Source organism: Chenopodium album, chromosome 12, assembly GCF_948465745.1.
Source record: "Chenopodium album chromosome 12, dcCheAlbu1.1, whole genome shotgun sequence".
Lineage (NCBI taxonomy): Eukaryota > Viridiplantae > Streptophyta > Magnoliopsida > Caryophyllales > Amaranthaceae > Chenopodium > Chenopodium album.
Genome location: NC_137845.1, coordinates 14680866 through 14688780, shown reverse-complemented (window position 1 = coordinate 14688780; position 7915 = coordinate 14680866). Strand labels below are relative to the sequence as shown.

Genomic DNA, 7915 nt, shown 5'->3' with positions numbered 1-7915 from the left:
CAAGACTACAGGATTCCAGAACAAGAGTCTCAGAGAAACAACATGAAGACGGAGAAATAGAAGTATATTGCTCTAGGATTCATGTAAGTATGTTGGACATAAAAGTCGGTATGGAACAAGTTTATATAGAACCAAGGTGAACTCCAGACAGTCAATGAAATTAGAGTTACTGACTTGTCAGGAACTCAGAGACTGTTAGAAGTTCCGAACCTAATAGGAACTTAAGTATGCACGTCTTTAAAAGTCGGTTTTAATGATAGATATTATCTAATACGTGCATATCTTTTAGGGATTTGGTTTTACTAAATAAAGATATTTATTTTCTAATAAATCCCTTTTGGAAAAAGATAAGTTAGTTTAAAAAGTATTTTTAAACAAAAAGATAAGTTTTGAATAAAATCTGATTTTATGTTAATTATATCTTTATTATTAATGACAGATTTCATTCATAACAAAAAGATATATTTTCGGAAAACTTATTTTTAGAAAATATCTTTTAAACTTATTTTTCATAAAACCTATCTTTTTCAAGGTGAAATGAATAATTTGAGTGTACTATAAATATGCTCATATGTATTCATTCAAAGATGAGGCTGACGAGGTGTAGTGGTCGTGCTTAATGGTTTTATCCTTCACCCCGAAGCTAAGTCAGTCCTCTTGGTCAAAGTTCCTATCGGGTTTTGGTTACAGTTCGTCCAGTGAGTTCCAGACAGATCTCGAGTGTCCAACATATTAGTTTTATCTCTTTATTCATATATATGTATTTAGAGTTATTCAATGAGATCTTGTAATGGGAAAAAGGGTTTGAGTGTTTTGTGTATTGGGGTGTGATGAGTTTGAATTCTCTAAAATTCAAGTGGAGTGAGTCACCCTGAGTGTGTCTTGGGTTGCACAGTGAGAAAAAGGAACCTGAGTGTGTCTTAGGTCGAGAAAGGAACTTGAGTGTGTCTTGGCCGTTAGGAAGGAACCTGAGTGTGTCTTGGGTCAAAAAAGGTGCCTGAGTGTGTCTTAGGTCTGATAGGATAGGTTCTTATCAAGTGGCAAGTGTCCGTGGTGGAACTTGCAAAGCAAAGGTCTGTGTAATAGGTTGTACTAGGAGAGTTGCCTATTATAGTGGAATTTGTTTATAAGTCCCAATAGGGCCGAGGTTTTACTTCCAGTTAGGCCCTGGAAGGTTTCCTCGTAAAATCTGTTTTGCACTCTTTAAGTTCCTAACTATAACTGTTTTATATTCCGCGAAAATTAGGCATTAGGAACTTACTACAATTCACCCCCCTCTTGTAGTATATCATCTGAAATAACAATTGGTATCAGAGCTAGTTCTCTTGATAAACCGGGCAACCGCGAGAAGCAAGTTCCAGGCTAGGATGGATATCTACAAGGAATGCAGCGAATGGAACTCAACCCTAGAACGTTCCCAATACCATGTGAAGACCAAAGTCTGCTTGTGAAGTAGAAGTGATTCAAAGATGAACATCTTTGAGGTAAGTGTCTCGTCTTTGAAGTCTTGATTATATGCATGTTATTATGTGGACAAATTCCTTGCAGTATTTCTAATTAAATTTTTTATTTTGGTTTGGAAAGTTTTTAAGTCAATTTTGTTTAACCTCAAATCTGATTTATAGCGTGAAAAGTATTTTTCAGATTTACAAATTGATTTATTTTTAAAGAATTAGTTTGCTAGAAATAGTTCAAGGAACGTATTGTTTAGAATTATGCATGTTTGGTCTCTTAGAACCTGGATTACCCCTGAATGGAAACTTAATTCTTTGGGCAAGGTAATGAACGTATATTTTAAATATTTGCCAAAGAATGACCTTATCATGTGTCTGTATTATTCTGAATATTTATTATGTAAACACATTGTAGGGAATATTTCAAGCATTACGATAACCCCAAACTTGAACCCCACTGTGATCATACACTAAAGTACGGTGGCGTTCCAAAGGGAAAGACAAAGAGCAAAAAGAGTCGCCAACAAGTTTTAGGAACTTGTAAACCCAAAAGACAAACCAAAAGGACCATCAACTTCTCCATAAGGTCTTGAACCAAACAGGGTCCGGGGATGAAGGTACGAATCCAATCTACAAAAGAAAGGACCCGCCCTATAAAAATAGGCCTCTACTTTGTTCTGCTCGTATTCATGCGCGCTTTTCGAATAACATACAAACATTATATTAAACCTACCCTGTTTATCTATGTTGGTTGAAATTAATGCACAAATAAATCTATTATTGGCGATCACTTGAATTAAAATCACATTAGCCTAAACCAAATTATTAATTATCTTATTAAGCGTAATTTCAAGTACAAATTCCCTTTAAACCTGCATAAAAGGCGTGATCAAGCAATAACAAATTAAATATATCAAGCAACATAATAAATCAATAACAATAATGATGATAATAACATGATAAGGCATAATAAAGCTTAATAATAATAGCAAGATCCTAGGCATGATACTAACAAGATTAATAACAAATCCTAGCATGTCACTAAACAATAAAGATCAAAGCTTCAAACCTAACATGGTACTAACATGATATTAGAAATAAGTAAAGGCACCCTAAACATGATACTAGAAAGCAATAATAACATCCTAACATGATACTAGGAATATTAAACAATAATAAGCATGCTTTCTACATTGAAAGAGAGTAATAAGATTACATACTTTGAAGCCTCGTACCTCTTTCTAATAACAAAATACACAAGTTAGTAAACTTCAATGAAAATAATAAATAATAATTAAAGAAAGTAAATTGAAATCAAATTAAATAAAGTTTAGACTAGTTTTGGACCAAACCCTCAGAAATATCAAACCTTGCACGTCTAGGGCGAAGGCAACTTCGAACTTGGCTAAGAGACTCTAAGTCTTGTGAATGCGGAATATTGTATTTGAAAAAAGCTAGTTTAGAAAGAGAGAATTAAGAAAAGAATTAAGTAAGAATTGATGAGAGAATAGAGAGAATTGAGAAAGAGTTGATGATTGTGAATGATTTTTGAAAACAGGGATTCGGACGCTATTTATAATGAAAATAATCCGGAAAAACATAGAATTTGATAAGGAATAAAACTCCACGCTGTCGCCAGGAATTGACTCTGTCGCGACGCGACAAGGTCTGTCGCGCGGCGACAGACTTGTCGTTTGGCGACAGCCTGTATTAGCGCGTTTTTCTTCACGCGGAATCCGATCTTTAATCAACTTGATCTACGGAATCCGTACAGAAGATAAAATATATTTTTAAGATAATAAAACCATATTTTATTCCAAATAAAAATCTTTTAAAAATAATTAATTATTAAATCTAACAATATTAGAATTAAAAGGAACTTTCTAGAAACTTCTAGAAAACTATAAGTAATCCTAATAATTTTAGGAATAACAATTAATATTGGGCCCTCCTCTAGATCATTGGGCCCTATTAAAATAAATAACCGGGCCCAGTTTAGTATTTTGGCCATAACTTCCTCAATATTCATCGGAATCGGGCTTATAATATATCGTTGGAAAGGTCTTTTCGAGCCCCATCCATCTACACCATTATTGGACCCTGATCATAGACCAAAATAAACTGAAATGGACATTTTCAAATAAATAAGGTCATTTTCAAAAACAGAGAGAGAAGAATTTAATTAAAACTAACCGCAACACTTGACTTTCGAACCACTTTCACCTAATTCGATAATAACACAACGTGCAAGGCATTCATCACTGGGTTTGGTTTTGGGGAGACACAAATGGGTGTCTACAGAAGCCCCCACTTTGACTGAGTTTGGAGAAACTTATGTTTCGAAAACGAAAGTCAAAGTATCGATAGGGACGGAGAATGATTCAAAACGTTATGCAATTCCAAATCATTCTTATAACACCGATACCTGCAAACCAATCATCAGTTAAACAGATAAAAGAGTTAAGAAACGCGTATCTTGCACCGTCGAGCACACGTCTCTGAAAGTAACCATCTTGTTGTTGCATCTGTTGTTGTTTGTGACAACACCCACTGTGCCTCGTGAACGCCATCCTTGAAGATAACCATATGTCGTCGTCTTCAATATTCTTGGTGACAATCCTCCACAGTATTTCGGGAACATCGTCGAAAATAACTGTATGTCGTCATTTCCTGGGTGTGGCAATATGTCGCCACAGCAGTATGTCGCCGCTATAGACAATCTCTTCTTTACCTTGAGGGACCGCCAAAGGTGGCCTTGCTTCGCCATCCCCACCATTTGTGACACTACCTCGTCACGACCGTACTTCGCCGCTAAACAATTCCTCTCTATGTTGAGACATTGCCAAAGAATCACTTTACCTATTGACCCTTAATATCATTATTTATCATTGTTTTTTTATTTGTGCCAGTACTTTGGTGCTTTTGCCTTTGTAAACCATTACTTTGGTGCATCTATTGAACCATTATTTCGGTGCCCTGAACCATTATTTCGGCGCCTTATTTGTTGAACCAATATTTCGGTGCTTTATTTGTTGAACCAATATTTCGGTGCTTTATTACGAGCCAATACGTAGGCGCTTTAAGCTAAAGTGAGACGATCTTTCATCAAGTCGATCACTCAGTGCATTTTGATCAAGCTGACTAAATCATGTCAATTGCTCAAAGGGGCTAACTGGCGTACCAAGGAACCCAAACTACTAAAATGGACCCACAAAACCATAAAGAAGAGCCCAGCACTCTGTCGCCGCTCCTGCGCTGATCAAAAGTGCCTGTCGCGAGCTTTTGCATCTGTCGCCGCGCGACAGAGTCTGTCGCCTCGCGACAATTCTGTCGTTTGGCGACAGAATCGGGGTTTTAAACCCGTCTTCTTCTTCTTTCTCATTTCGCAGCTCTGCTTCACAAACTTCGCGAAAAACTTCAAATTACTCGTTCTTGCTCATTTCTCAACCAAATTCGCTCAAACTTGTTGCAAATCGAAGCTTTTCTCATCTATTTTCCCGATCTATGTAAGTTTTGCTCAAACTCTACTCGGTTTTTGACGAATTACGCGTTCTTGTTCGCGAATTTTTCGAAAAATCGAAAATCATTTTGCTTTGCTCGTTGAATTTTATGCCTTGAATTTGTTTAATTATGCTTGTATATTACTTTGGGAGTATTTTGAGACTTATTTGACTCAATTTGGTGAAGAAACGAAGGATTCACCATTGTAAGACCTCTTGAGGTCGTGAAGAACAATGTGGGTCGTTCTTTGCATTTTGACTGCCTTTACTCGTACAATTTGTCACAACATTCATCATATGTTTGCAAGAAATTATTTATTTGCTCAAAGAAACACACTTCCATGCTTGTTTGAGATTTTGCTCTGTTTTAGTACTACGTACTCTGTTTTTTTTGTTTTTGAACATAGTATCATGCGGCTTAGGCGAACTTTAGATACTGTAGAACCTTCAACTTAATTACTTTTACATACTTTAGCATGGTTAGACGACGTGGTTCCGGTTCTCGGTCGAGGGACACACGTCGAGAGGACGAGCCCACCAGCGAGGGCGAGGACGTGCCTTCTACTTCCGGGCTGGGTGTCATGCCCGATTGGGACGAGCGCACTCTATTTCACGCGCCAGTTCATCATCTGTCGGAGAGAATCCGACGAGGTCTAGCGAGTGGGAGGACCCGTAGCCATGGCTCGGGTAACTCCACCATCATCTCTCTGTACGACAACTTCATCTGCCGCGATGAAGGGCTTCGTCGTCTTTGGGAGTCATGTGGGTTGACTCCTCTGCTGCAGGCCACTCGGGCCATGTTTTCATACGATGGGGGGTAACCTTGTCGTCCGAGCTTTGGTGGAGTTCTTTTGGGACACCACTAACACTTTTCACTTTCCCTGGGGTGAGATGACAGTCACTCCAGCTGACTTTAGTCTCATTACGGGGCTAGAGTTCCAGTCTACTCCTCTACCTTTCGATGCTGGCGTTACCGTTTACTCGCCGGAGGTCTTGGAGTTATTGGGGCCGATCGTTATTCGGGCCCAGGCTGAGGCTCAGTCGGGACAGCTGAGTTCCCGATGTATCCGTCGCGGCACGCTGGCTGCATTTTTCGAGGATGATGCGACTACCCGAGAGCAGCGGGTGCGCATCTTTGTGCTGATTCTGCTATCAGGGACATTTTCCCCTGATCGAGGTAGTAGAGTACTTCTATACTACCTGTCCGCCGTTCGCGACCTCCAGTTGGTCGGGACATATGACTGGGCCAGCATGGCCTATGCTGATTTTTTACTGGGCTTGCGGCGTTCTTGTCGTCACAAGGCCTTGTCTGGAGAGATAGCCCTTTCCAGTTTCTGGAGGGTCGTAGAGGTATATCTCCTTTCCTTATTTAGATTTTAACTCTAGCTTTAGAAGCACCATTTGTACTAATTTTCATTTTCTGTATAGATTTGGTTCTACGAGTACTTCCCTTCTCTTGCGCCTGCGAGGCCTTCTCCTCGCGTGCTCCCCATTGCTGCTAGTTGGGGAGGCCGCAGAGGTCCGCCGGAGGTGCTACGCCTTCGAGAGATGATCCTCACGGTAGGTTTTTCTTTAAATTCTTACTTTCTCTTTTATCACCTTTTAGCGTTAGTATCTTACTTAGTGATGTTTCAGGAGCCTAGCCCGGTATATCGACCTTGGGCTGCTTTTCCTATCCCTGCGCTGGCGGCGCAGTACACGGCTGAGCGTCGTTACTTTCTGGGGACATATGGCGCGGTGGTCTACCTAGGGGAGAGGGTGGCCATCCAACACTCCTCGGATACTTTCGTTGTTCCCGCTCCTCCACCTCGGCATATGTTCCACGATGCCTTGCAGCGGGATCGTGCTGGTGGGCCTTCGCGAGGTACTCCCTGGAGATCACACATTCTCCTTGAGCAGAACTATGAGGAGGACCTGCTACCGTTGCTAGCGCCGGCTCCTGTCCCTTCAGAGGAGGCAGCGGTATGCTTTTATTCGTTTAGTTTATCTTTCTTAGGAAACCCCCAAGTATCTTTCTAACTTTTACTTTTAGCAGGCTGGTCCTAGGGAGTTCATCCCTCCGAGGATGTCTATACGCTACCAGGGTACGTATGGACCGATCGAGGAGCTTATTCCGCCAGCTCCAGCGGGAGAGCAGTTTGTGGAGCGGTCTATTCCTCGTCACCAGACTCGAGTAAGTAGTTTTTCTTGTTATATACCATCCTTATGTTGGGCTTTATAATTGTTATTGACTTTGGCTATTTTGGCAGTTCTCTCGTGAGGTGGTGACGGCTATGGCCAGGTGCATTGACGCCTTTCGCAGCCAGCTCGTGAGGTTGCGGAACCGTGCTACCTGTCGTAGCAACGACGCTGAGGAGGTATTACTTTTACTTTTACTACTTTTGGCTTTATTTTCGTTGCATTTGCTAACTTTGATTTACTTTTGCAGGGGCAGTCTATTCCTTCTCCACGCACTCGATCGAGGCCCGAGCCTAGGAAGGAGACTACTAGGTCCGACTCGAGGCGTCGCCGGACTACTTCTGGTGGTCGAGGTGGTCGTTCTGAGGCCGCCGCTGTAGAGGATTCGGCGTCATCACCCGAGGACATTCCGACCGGGCCGACCGTTCGAGGTGGGATGGGTGGTGGGACATACGAGTTTGGCTCGTCGTCGCAGCAGCCTTTGCAGCCTCAGCCTCTTTCCGTCGGGTTTCAGGGTGAGGTTAGATGGCCTGGTCCTGAGCTGCAGTTTGCGCCGCCTAGTGGTTCAGGGGGCGATGATGGACATACTCCACGGAGTAGGACATTTTTCGATACATTCGGCATCCCTCGCGACTTGCGACCTCCAGCGCCATAGTTGTACCTGTGTTTGTTTTATGTTTGACTTTTGTAGGACTTTGTCTATTGTATTTATATGACTTATGTACCAGACACTTGTATATATATATGCATTTTATTATTTATTAACATTTTATTTGCCTGATT

The 7915-nt window shown here is 41.1% G+C and overlaps 1 long non-coding RNA gene across 1 annotated transcript; it reads left to right on the top strand.

Moving 5' to 3' along the window:
* The first annotated feature begins 6811 nt into the window (after positions 1–6811).
* On the top strand, positions 6812–7246 carry LOC145572711 (uncharacterized). The gene is made up of 3 exons (XR_014096925.1): positions 6812–6916; positions 6990–7127; positions 7204–7246. It is a non-coding gene; the product is annotated as an uncharacterized LOC145572711 (long non-coding RNA).
* Positions 7247–7915: the final 669 nt, after the last annotated feature.